Source organism: Triticum urartu, chromosome 2 (genome assembly GCF_003073215.2).
Source record: "Triticum urartu cultivar G1812 chromosome 2, Tu2.1, whole genome shotgun sequence".
In the NCBI taxonomy this organism is placed as follows: Eukaryota; Viridiplantae; Streptophyta; class Magnoliopsida; order Poales; family Poaceae; genus Triticum; species Triticum urartu.
The window spans coordinates 562,723,737-562,736,844 of record NC_053023.1 but is presented as its reverse complement, the minus strand read 5'-3'; positions in this window follow the sequence as shown (position 1 = coordinate 562,736,844).

Here is a 13,108-nt window from a genome sequence, read left to right as displayed (position 1 = left end):
AGTCTTTTTCTAGCCTTCACTTGTACTAAGTGGGAATACTGCTTGTGCATCCAATTCCATAAACCTCAAAGTTATTCCATATGAGTCCACCATACCTATCTATATACGGTATCTACCTGCCGTTCCAAGTAAATTTGTATGTGCCAAACTCTAAACCTTCAAATAAACATTCTATTTTGTATGCTCAAATAGCTCACGTATCAACTAGGGTTGTCTGTATCCTCCATGCTAGGCGGGTTATTCTCAAGAGGAGTGGACTCTGCTCCTCATTCACGAGAAAATGGCTGGTCACCGGGATGCCCAGTCACATGCTCAAATCAAACCAAAATAATTGCAAACAAAACTCCCCCAGGACTGTTGTTAGTTGGAGGCACCCGGTGGGGGAGTATAAACTTTACCATTCTGCTTGGGAACCGCCTATAATGTGTGTAGCATGGAAGATATCGAGATCTCTCGGTTGTTATGTTGACAATGAAAGTATACCGCTCAAAATATTATTAATCTATATTTCAAAATCGAGCTCTGGCACCTCTACAAATCCCTGCTTCCCTCTGCGAAGGGCTTATCTATTTACTTTTATGTTGACTCATCATCTTCTTATCAAAAAGCACCAGTTGGAGAGCACCTCTGTCATTTTCATCCATTACTGTTAGCTTACATTGAGTATGACTGTGACTGGATATCTTTTACCATGAATTACAATGTCTAGTCAGTCCTTGATCTTTAAAGGTGCTCTGCATTTATGTTTTGCAGTCTCAGAAAGGGCTAGCGAGATACCATCTTGTTATATCATATCATGATTGTTTTGAGAAAGTGTTGTCATCCAAGGTTTGTTATTATTGCTCGCTGATACGTCTCCAACGTATCTATAATTTTTGATTGCTCCATGCTATTATATTATCTATTTTTGATGTTAATGGGCTTATTTTTACAGTTTTATATTATTTTTGGGACTAACCTATTAACCGAAGGCCCAACCCAAATTGTTATTTTTCTGCCTATTTTAGAGTTTCGCCGAAAAGGAATACCAAACGGAGTCCAAATGGAATGAAACCTTCGGGAGCGTTATTTTTGGAACAAACGTGATCCAGGAGACTTGGAGTGGACGTCAAGAGTCAATCAAGGAGGCCACGAGGCAGGGGGCGCGCCCACCCCCCTGGGCGCGCCCTCCACCCACGTGGGCCCCTCGTTGCTCCACCGACCTACTTCTTCCTCCTATATATATCCATATACCCCGCAAACATCCAGGAGCACCATGAAAACCTAATTCCACCGCTGCAACCTTTTGTACCCAAGAGATCCCATCTTGGGGCCTTTTCCAGAGCTCCGCCGGAGGGGGCATTGATCATGGAGGGCCTCTACATCAACTCCATGGCCCCTCTGATGATGTGTGAGTAGTTTACTTCAGACCTTCGGGTCCATAGCTAGTAGCTAGATGGCTTGTTCTCTCTCTTTGGATCTCAATACAAAGTTCTCCTTGATTCTCTTGGAGATCTATTCGATGTAATCTTCTTTTGTGGTGTGTTTGTCGAGATCCGATGAATTGTGGGTTTATGATCAAGTCTATCTATGAACAATATATGAATCTTCTCTGAATTCTTTTATGCATGATTGGTTTATCTTTGCAAATCTCTTCGAATTATCAGTTTGGTTTGGCCTACTAGATTGATCTTTCTTGCAATGGGAGAAGTGCTTAGCTTTGGGTTCAATCTTGCGGTGCTCGATCCCAGTGATAGAAAGGGAACCGACACGTATTGTATTGTTGCCATCGAGGATAAAAAGATGGGGTTTATATCATATTGCATGAGTTTATCCCTCTACATCATGTCATCTTGCTTAAGGCGTTACTCTGTTCTTATGAACTTAATACTCTAGATGCATGCTGGATAGCGGTCGATGTGTGGAGTAATAGTAGTTGATGCAGAATCGTTTCAGTCTACTTGTCTCGGACGTGATGCCTATATACATGATCATGCCTAGATATTCTCATAATTATTCGCTTTTCTATCAATTGCTCGACAGTAAATTGTTCACCCACCATAATACTTATGCTATCTTGAGAGAAGCCACTAGTGAAACCTATGGCCCCCGGGTCTATGTTCCATCATATAAGTTTCCAGGCTACTTTATTTTGCTATCTTTTATTTTCAATCTATATCATAAAAATACCAAACATATTTATCTTATTATTATCATCTCTATCAGATCTCACTTTTGCAAGTGGTCGTGAAGGGATTGACAACCCCTTTATCGCATTGGTTGTGAGGTTCTTATTTGTGTGTGTAGGTACGAGGTGACTTGCACGTGGTCTCCTAATGGATTGATACCTTGGTTCTCAAAAACTGAGGGAAATACTTACGCTGCTCTACTGCATCACCCTTTCCTATTCAAGGGAAAACCAACACAGTGCTCAAGAGGTAGCAAGAAGGATTTCTGGCGCCGTTGCCGGGGAGATCTACGCCAAGTCAAGACATACCAAGTACCCATCACAACTCTTATCCTTCGCATTACATTATTTGCCATTTGCCTCTCGTTTTTCACTCCCCCACTTCACCCGTGCCGTTTTATTCACCCTCTTTTCCTTTTTCCCTCTTTTTCCGTTCCCCTCCTCTTTTTCTATTTGCTTTTTTGCATGTTTCTTGTTTTGCTTGTGTGTTGGATTGCTTGTTTGTCACGATATCAAGATAATACTAAATTGCGTGACTTTGCCAATACCAACAATAATTATTTTATTAGCACTCCGATTTCTCCTCTTACCGATGCTGAATCTTGTGAAATTAATACTGCTTTGCTGAATCTTGTCATGATAGATCCGTTTTCTGGCCATCCTAGTGAATATGTCGCTACCCATCTAAACAACTTTGTTGATTTGTGTGATATACAAAAGAAGAAAGATGTGGATAATGATATTATTAAGCTTAAGCTATTTCCGTTTTTGCTTAGAGATCGTGCTAAAGCTTGGTTTTCGTCTTTGCCTAAAAATAGTATTGATTCATGGAAGAAGTGCAAAGATGCTTTTATCTCTAAGTATTTTGCTCCTGCTAAGATCATCTCTCTTAGAAACGATATTATGAATTTTAAGCAACTTGATCATGAACATGTTGCACAAGCTTGGGTGAGGATGAAATCAATGATACGTAATTGCCCATCACATGGTTTGAATTTATGGATGATTATAAAAAAATTATGTCGGATTGAATTTTGCTTCTAGAAATCTTTTAGATTCGGCCGCGGGAGGCACTTTTATGGAAATCACTTTAGGAGAAGCTACCAAACTCCTAGATAATATTATGGTTAATTATTTTCAATGGCACACTGAAAGATCCACTAGTAAAAAAGTGCATGCAATTGAAGAGATTAATGTTTTGAGTGGAAAGATGGATGAACTTATGGAATTGTTTGCTAATAAGAGTGCTCCTACTGATCCTAATGATATGCCTTTGTCTACTTTGATTGAGAATAATAATGAACCTATGGATGTGAATTTTGTTGGTAGGAACAATTTTGGTAACAACTCGTATAGAGGTAATTTTAATTCTAGGCCATTTCCTAGTAATTCCTCTAATAATTATGGTAATTCCTAAAACAATTCTTATGGAAATTATAATAAGATGCCCTCTGATTTTGAATCTAATATTAAAGAATTTATTAGTTCGCAAAAGAGTTTCAATGCTTTGATTGAAGAAAATTTGCTTAAGATTGATGAGTTTGCTAGGAACGTGGACATAATTTCTCTTGATGTTGATTCATTGAAACTTAGATCTATTCCACCTAAGCATGATATCAATGAGTCTCTCAAAGCCATGAGAATTTCCATTGATGAGTGCAAAGAAAGAACCGCTAGGATGCGTGCTAAGAAAGATTGTTCTGTAAAAGCGTGTTCTTCTAATTTTCATGATAATAAAGATGAAGATCTAAAAGTTATTAATGTGTCCCCTATTAAATCTTAGTTTTGCAATATGAATCTTGATAATTATGGGACTGGAGATGAGTCAACTTTAGTTAGAAGGCGTCCCAAAAATTCGGAGTTTTTAGATCTTGATGCAAAAATTGATAAAAGTGGGATTGAAGAGGTCAAAACTTTAAATAGCAATGAACCCACTATCTTGGATTTCAAGGAATTTAATTATAATAATTTCTATTTGCTAGATTGTATTTCCTTGTTGCAATCTGTGCTAAATTCTCCTCATGCTTATAGTCAAAATAAAGCTTTTACTAAACATATCGTTGATGCTTTGATGCAATCTTATGAAGAAAGCTTGAGTTGGAAGTTTCTATACCTAGAAAATTTTATGATGAGTGGTAACCTACAATTAAAATTAAAATTAAAGATCATGAATGCTATGCTTTGTGTGATTTGGGTGCTAGTGTTTCCACGATTCCAAAAACTTTGTGTGATTTGCTAGGTTTCCGTGAATTTGATGATTGTTCTCTAAACTTGCACCTTGCGGATTCCACTATTAAGAAACCTATGGGAAAGATTAATGATGTTCTTATTGTTGCCAATAGGAATTATGTGCCCGTAGAATTCAATGTTCTTGATATAGATTGCAATCCTTCATGTTCTATTATTCTTGGTAGACCTTTCCTTAGAACGATTGGTGCAATTATTGATATGAAGGAAGGGAATATTAAATTCCAATTTCCATTAAGGAAAGGCATGGAACACTTCCCTATAAATAAATTTAAATTACCATATGAATCTATTATGAGAGCCACTTATGGATTTCCTACCAAATATGGCAATACCTAGATCTATCTTCGCTTTTATGCCTAGCTAGGGGCGTTAAACGATAGCGCTTGTTGGGAGGCAACCCAATTTTATTTTTGTTCTTTGCTTTTTGTTCCTGTTTAGTAATAAATAATTTATCTAGCCTCTGTTTTGGTTGTGTTTTTTGTGTTTAATTAGTGTTTGTGCCAAGTAGAACCGTTGGGAAGACTTGGGGAAAGTCTTTTTGATATTACTGTAAAAAACAAAAACTTTAGCGCTCACGAGAATTGCTTCCATTTTTTTACTGGAGAGTGATATTTAGTTAATTATTTTTGCATATTATTAATAGATAAATTACTCACGTCCAGCAATTTATTTTATATTTTTGGGGTTCCAGAAGTATTCGAAACCTACAGACTACTACAGACTGTTCTGTTTTTGACAGATTCTGTTTTTCGTGTGTTGTTTGCTTATTTTGATGAATCTATGGCTAGTAAAAGAGTTTATAAACCATAGAGAAGTTGGAATACAGTAGGTTTAACACAAATATAAATAAATAATGAGTTCATTACAGTACCTTGAAGTGGTGGTTTGTTTTCTTTTACTAACGGCGCTCACGAAGATTTTCTTTTAAGTTTTGTGTTGTGAAGTTTTCAAGTTTTGGGTAAAGATTCGATGGATTATGGAACAAGGAGTGGAAATAGCCTAAGCTTGGGGATGCCCATGGAACCCCAAGGTAAAATACAAGGACACGAAAAAGCCTAAGCTTGGGGATGCCCCGGAAGGCATCCCCTCTTTTGTCTTCGTTCATCGGTAACTTTACTTAGAGCTATATTTTTATTCGCCACATGATATGTGTTTTGATTGGAGCGTCTTGTATGATTTAAGTAGTATTTGCTTTTTAGTTTACCACAATAATCCTTGCTTTACACACCTTTTCAGAGAGACACACATGAATTGGAATTTATTAGAATACTCTATGTGCTTCACTTATATCTTTTGAGCTTTATAGTTTTTGCTCTAGTGCTTCACTTATATCTTTTAGAGCACGGCGGTGGTTTTATTTTATAGAAATAATTCATCTCTCATGCTTCACTTATATTATTTTGAGAGTCCTTTAGAACAACATGGCATTATAAAAACTTTCATATAAGTGCATTGAGTACTAAGTGAAGTTTGATACTTGATGATTGTTTTGAGATATGGATATGGTGATATTAGAGTCATGCTAGTTGAGTAGTTGTGAATTTGAGAAATACTTGTGTTGAAGTTTTTGATTCCGTAGCATGCACGTATGGTGAACCGTTATGTGATGAAGTCGGAGCATGATTTATTTATTGATTGCCTTCCTTATGAGTGGCGGTCGGGGACGAGCGATGGTCTTTTCCTACCAATCTATCCCCCTAGGAGCATGCGCATAGTACTTTGTGTCGATAACTAATAGATTTTTGCAATAAGTATGTGAGTTCTTTATGACTAATGTTGAGTCCATGGATTATACGCACCCTCACCCTTCCACCATTGCTAGCCTCTCTAGTACCGCGCAACTTTCGCCGGTACCATAAATCCACCATATACCTTCCATAAAACAGCCACCATACCTACCTATTATGGCATTTCCATAGCCATTCCGAGATATATTGCCATGCAAATTTCCACCTTTCCGTTATTATGACACGCTTCATCATTGTCATATTGCTTTGCATGATCATGTAGTTGACATCGTATTTGTGGCAAAACCACCGTTCATAATTCTTTCATACATATCACTCTTGATTCATTCCTGGTACACCGCCGGAGGCATTCACATAGAGTCATATTTTGTTCTAAGTATTGAGTTGTAATTCTTGAGTTGTAAGTAAAAAAACAAGTGTGATGATCATCATTATTAGAGCATTGTCCCAGTGAGGAAAGGATGATGGAGACTATGATTCCCCCACAAGTCGGGATGAGACTCCGAACGAAAAAAAAAGAGGCCAAAAGAAAAAAAAGGCCCAAATAAAAAAATGAAATGAGAGAAAAAGAGAGAAGGGACAATGTTACTATCCTTTTTCCACACTTGTGCTTCAAAGTAGCACCATGATCTTCATGATAGAGAGTCTCTTATGTTGTCACTTTTACTAGTGGGAATTTTACATTATAGAACTTGGCTTGTATATTCCAATGATGGGCTTCCTCAAATTGCCCTAGGTCTTCGTGAGCAAGCAAGTTGGATGCACACCCACTTAGTTTCTTTTGTTGAGCTTTCATACACTTGTAGCTCTGGTGCATCTGTTGCATGGCAATCCCTACTCACTCACATTGATATCTATTGATGGGCATCTCCATAGCCCGTTGATACGCCTAGTTGATGTGAGACTATCTTCTCCTTTTTTGTCTTCTCCACAACCACCATTCTATTCCACCATAGTGATATATCCATGGCTCACGCTCATATATTGCGTGAAGATTGAAAAAGTTTGAGAACATCAAAAGTATGAAACAATTTCTTGGCTTGTCATCGGGGTTGTGCATGATTTAATACTTTGTGTGATGAAGATAGAGGATAGCCAGACTATATGATTTTGTAGGGATAACTTTCTTTAGCCATGTTACTTTGAGAAGACATGATTTCTTAGTTAGTATACTTGAAGTATTATTATTTCTATGTCAATATTAAACTCTTATCTTGAACCTTTCGGATCTGAACATTCATGCCACAATAAAGAAAAATTACATTGAGAAATATGTTAGGAAGCATTCCACATCAAAAATTCTGTTTTTATCATTTACCTACTCAAGGACGAGCAGGAATTAAGCTTGGGGATGCTTGATACGTCTCCAATGTATCTATAATTTTTGATTGCTCCATGCTATTATATTATCTATTTTGGATGTTAATGGGCTTCTTTACACTTTTATATTATTTTTGGGACTAACCTATTAACCGGAGGCCCAGCCCAAATTGTTGTTTTTTGCCTATTTTAGGGTTTCGCCGAAAAGGAATATCAAACGGAGTCCAAACGGAATGAAACCTTCGGGAGCGTTATTTTTGGAACAAACATGATCCAGGAGACCTGGAGTGGACGTCAAGAATCGATCGAGGAGGCCACGAGGCAGGGGCGCGCCCACCCCCCTGGGCGCGCCCTCCACCCTCGTGGGCCCCTTGTTGCTCCACCGACCTACCTCTTCCTCCTATATATATCCATATACCCCGCAAACATCCAGGAGCACCACGAAAACCTAATTCCACCACTGCAATCTTCTGTACTCAAGAGATCCCATCTTGCGGCCTTTTCCGGAGCTCCGCCGGAGGGGGCATTGATCACGGAGGGCCTCTACATCAACTCCATGGCCCCTCCGATGATGTGTGAGTAGTTTACTTCAGACCTTCGGGTCCATAGCTAGTAGCTAGGTGGCTTGTTCTCTCTCTTTGGATCTCAATACAAAGTTCTCCTTGATTCTCTTGGAGATCTATTCGATGTAATCTTCTTTTGCGGTGTGTTTGTCGAGATCCGATGAATTGTGGGTTTATGATCAAGTCTATCTATGAACAATATTTGAATCTTCTCTGAATTCTTTTATGCATGATTGGTTTATCTTTGCAGGTCTCTTCGAATTATCAGTTTGGTTTGGCCTACTAGATTGATCTTTCTTGCAATGGGAGAAGTGCTTAGCTTTGGGTTCAATCTTGCGGTGCTCGATCCCAGTGACAGAAAGGGAACCGGCACGTATTGTATTGTTGCCATCGAGGATAAAAAGATGGGGTTTATATCATATTGCATGAGTTTATCCCTCTACATCATGTCATCTTGCTTAAGGCGTTACTCTGTTCTTATGAACTTAATACTCTAGATGCATGTTGGATAGCGGTCGATGTCTATATACATGATGCCTATATACATGATCATGCCTAGATATTCTCATAATTATTCGCTTTTCTATCAATTGCTCGACAGTAATTTGTTCACCCACCGTAATACTTATGCTATCTTGAGAGAAGCCACTAGTGAAACCTATGGCCCCCGGGTCTATTTTCCATCATACAAGTTTCCAATCTACTTTATTTTGCTATCTTTTATTTTCAATCTATATCATAAAAATACCAAACATATTTATCTTATTATTATCATCTCTATCAGATCTCACTTTTGCAAGTGGCCGTGAAGGGATTGACAACCCCTTTATCGCGTTGGTTGCGAGGTTCTTATTTGTGTGTGTAGGTACGAGGTGACTTGCGCGTGGTCTCCTAATGGATTGATACTTGGTTCTCAAAAACTGAGGGAAATACTTATGCTGCTCTACTGCATCACCCTTTCCTCTTCAAGGGAAAACCAACGCAGTGCTCAAGAGGTAGCACTCGCTAGCTGGTTATGCCATTGATATGAGTAAACATGAGACCTAAATGTTATTGTGAATATGGTTAGTTCATAATCTTTGCTGAAAACTTGAATGCTGGCTTTACATATTTACAACAATGAGAGCAAACAGAGTTTGTAAAAGTTTTTCTTTATCACTTTCAGTTTATCAACTGAATTGCTTGAGGACAAGGAAAGGTTTAAGCTTGGGGGAGTTGATACGTCTCTGTCGTATCTACATTTCCAAACACTTTTGCCCTTGTTTTGGGCTCTAACTTGCATGATTTGAATGGAACTAACCCGGACTGATGCTGTTTTCAGCAGAATTGCCATGGTGTTATTTTTGTGCAGAAATAAAAGTTCTCGGACTGACCTGAAAATCAACGGAGATTATTTTTGGAATACATAAAAAATACTGGAAGAAGAATCCACATCAGGGGGCCCACACCCTGTCCACGAGGGTGGGGGCGCGCCTACCCCCCTGGGCGCGCCCCCCTACCTCATGGGCCCCCTGACGCTCCACCGACGCCCACCTTGACTCCATATATTCACTTTCGAGGAGAAAAAAATCAGAGAGAAGGATTCATCACGTTTTACGATACGGAGCCGCCGCCAAGCTCTAAACTCTCTCGGGAGGGCTGATCTGGAGTCCGTTCGGGGCTCCGGAGAGGGGAATCCGTCGCCATCGTCATCATCAACCTTCCTCCATCATCAATTTCATGATGCTCACCGCCGTGCTGAGTAATTCCATCGTAGGCTTGCTGGACGCTGATGGGTTGGATGAGATTTATCATGTAATCGAGTTAGCTTTGTTAGGGTTTGATCCCTAGTATCCACTATGTTCTGAGATTGATGTTGCTATGACTTTTTCATGCTTAATGCTTGTCACTAGGGCCCGAGTGCCATGATTTCAGATCTGAACCTATTATTTTTTTCATAAACATTGTGAGTTCTTGATCCTATCTTCCAAGTCTATAGTCACCTATTATGTGTTATGATCCGTTAACCCCGAAGTGACAATAATCGGGACCATTACCGGTGATGACCGTAGTTTGAGGAGTTCATGTGTTCACTATGTGTTAATGCTTTGGTCCAGTACTCTATTAAAAGGAGGCCTTAATATCCCTTAGTTTCCAATGGGACCCCACTGCCACGGGAGGGTAGGACAAAAGATGTCATGCAAGTTCTTTTCCATAAGCACGTATGCCAATATTCGGAATACATGCCTACATCACATTGATGAACTGGAGCTAGTTCTGTGTCACCCTATGTTATAACTGTTGCATGATCGATCGCATTCGACATAATTCTCCATCACCGATCCAATGCCTACAAGCTTTTCACATATTGTTCTTCGCTTATTTACTTTTCCGTTGCTACTGTTACAATCACTATAAAACCAAAAAATACTTTTGCTACCGTTACCACTATTATCATATTACTTTGCTACTAAACACTTTGCTGCAAATATTAAGTTTCTAGGTGTGGTTGAATTGACAACTCAGCTGCTAATACTTGAGAATATTCTTTGGCTCCCCTTGTGTTGAATCAATAAATTTGGGTTGGATACTCTACCCTCGAAAATTGTTGTGATCCCCTATACTTGTGGGTTATCAAGACTAAGTTTCCGATTAATACAATTCTAGCATGAATAATAAACATTTATCATGATATAAGGAAACATAAACAACAACTTTATTATTGCCTCTAGGGCATATTTCCTTCACTGTGGGGCCCCTGAAAACTAGGAGCCTCCCAATAGGCAATTAGGGTTTCGGTGGAAAGGCGATGCTCGTTCACATCTCGTCGGCGGGGCGCATCAATCTTTGGTCTGGAGATGGCTGCGTCTACGGATCTAAGCGGCAGTTCATGGGGGCTGCAAACCCCCAGGTCGATGAGGGAACAGATGGAGGAGGCTATCGGTAAGCTGGATCTCACCGAGGAAGAAGCCACCCCTGGTGGTTGATGATCTCGATGAAGGAGTCCCGCAGGAGTGGTCAATCACTGGCAAGGTTCTGCATCAGAAGATCTTTCACATTCAAACTATGGCCAACGCATTGAGGCTGGCATGGGGAAACCCCAGGGGTCTGTCTTTCAGGCCGGTGGGTGAGAACACCTTCATGGCTGATTTTGAGAATCGCCGTGATCGTGATCGCTTGCAGGATGGATCGTCGTGGCATGTGAGTCGACATGTAGTAATTTTGGCGGATTTTGATGATAGAATGAGGCCGTTGTAGTTAAAATTTGATAAGCTTCAGTTGTGGGCTAGGGTTCCAAACCTGCCTTTCAACTTGTAGACTGAAAATTGGGGGAAACGGATTGCTAAACAGATAGATGTCAATGCGACATCTGTCCACTTTGATCCTGTGGGGGGATTCTTGAGAACAAGGGTTACGATTGATGTACAAAAACCCTTGCGCCGTTGGATTCTAATTGATTCAGCGAAGAGAAAGTCTCAGGACTCGTATGATATTCAATATGAGCACGTGCTGAACTTTTGTTTCTCGTGTGGTCATCTTGGCCACTCTGATTTGTTTTGTCCTACTCTGGGCACCCGTGATGAGAACGAAGATCTGCCTTTTAATACCAGCTTGTGTGCGCAGGAGGACAGAAAGGTAGCTGCTTCCAGTGATGGCTCGTCTAAGGAGCCACAAAATTCTGCAAACAGTAAGAAAGATGCAGCTTCATCGAACAGCAAATCAGGTGTGAATGAGGAGGTCAACTCCCCAAAGAAGAGAGCTCTATACAAAAGAAAGGGTGGCCCCCAGAATGAAAAAGTTTATCATAGGGTTGAAACATTAGTTCTGCCAAGTACTGGAAATCTGACAATCACAGGTGGTAATCCTACTAATATGGTGGTGTTCACAGCTCAGAAATCCGATGATTCAGCTGGTGTAGAGGGAGATGGGGGAAAAGACACTGGACTCATGGAGCCTGATCCAAAGAAGAATAAGCCCACCCCTCCCACATCCTTTGAAAATTCGGCAGCGGCTGCTGGTCAGCCCTACCAGGAGCCATGAAATGCCTGAGTTGGAACTGCCTAAGGCTTGGGAACCCCGAGGCAGTTTGAGAGCTTCGGAAATTAATGAAGAAAGAAGGGCCTGCTTTGCTCTTTGTTTCAGAGAGGAAGATCAGAGCTAAGAGGGTGGATATTTTGCAACATAGTCTGGGTTTTGCGGGATGTTTTGCGGTGGATAGTGCGGGTTTAAGTGGTGGAATTGGCCTGTTTTGGTCAAGTGATGTAATAGTCGAGCTAAAGAGTTATAGTTCTGGACATATTGATGTCATGGTCCGGGAAGCAGATTTGTCTACTCCGGAATGGAGGTTTACGGGGTTTTATGGAGCCCCAAGGACTGAAGATCGTCACCGTAGCTGGCGATGCTTGATAATGATGCATGCAATACCGCACTATGTATGGTTGGATGTGCCTCGGAGATTTCAACAAGACTATGTATGGTACGGAACATTATAGCAGGGCTGTGAGATCGGAGATGCAAATGCTAGCTTTTCGAGAAGCTTTGGAAGATTGTTCCTTGCATGACCTAGGGTTCTCAGGGGTACCATTTATGTGGGATAATAAACAAGGGGCTCTATGAATGTTAAAGCCTGCCTCGATAGAGGTGTAGCAAATGAAGCTTTCCTCCAGAGATTCAATCTGGTGCGTGTTCTTCATATTAGCACGGTGGAATCAGATCACTGCTTTGTTTTGGTTGAAACTCAATTTGCTCAATCATCGCGGAGACCAAAACTATTTTGGTATGAGGATGTATGGCAGTCCCATGCAGAGTATGACAATTTTGTTGCTGAGGCGTGGAGAAGGAATCATCCTGGGCAGGGCCTTGCAGGAATACAAGACACTCTACATAAGCTCCAAAGTGAGTTAGGAGCATGGGGTGCTAAGGAGTTTGGGTGCCTTGCCAAGAAGGTGAAGAAGTTACAGTCCAAGCTCGAGATATTGAGAAAACAATCTATTGCCACAGGCCCATCGGATGAAGAGAAAGCCACAGTGCTGAAACTTCATGAAGCATTGAGGCAAGAGGAGGTATGGATGAGACAACGT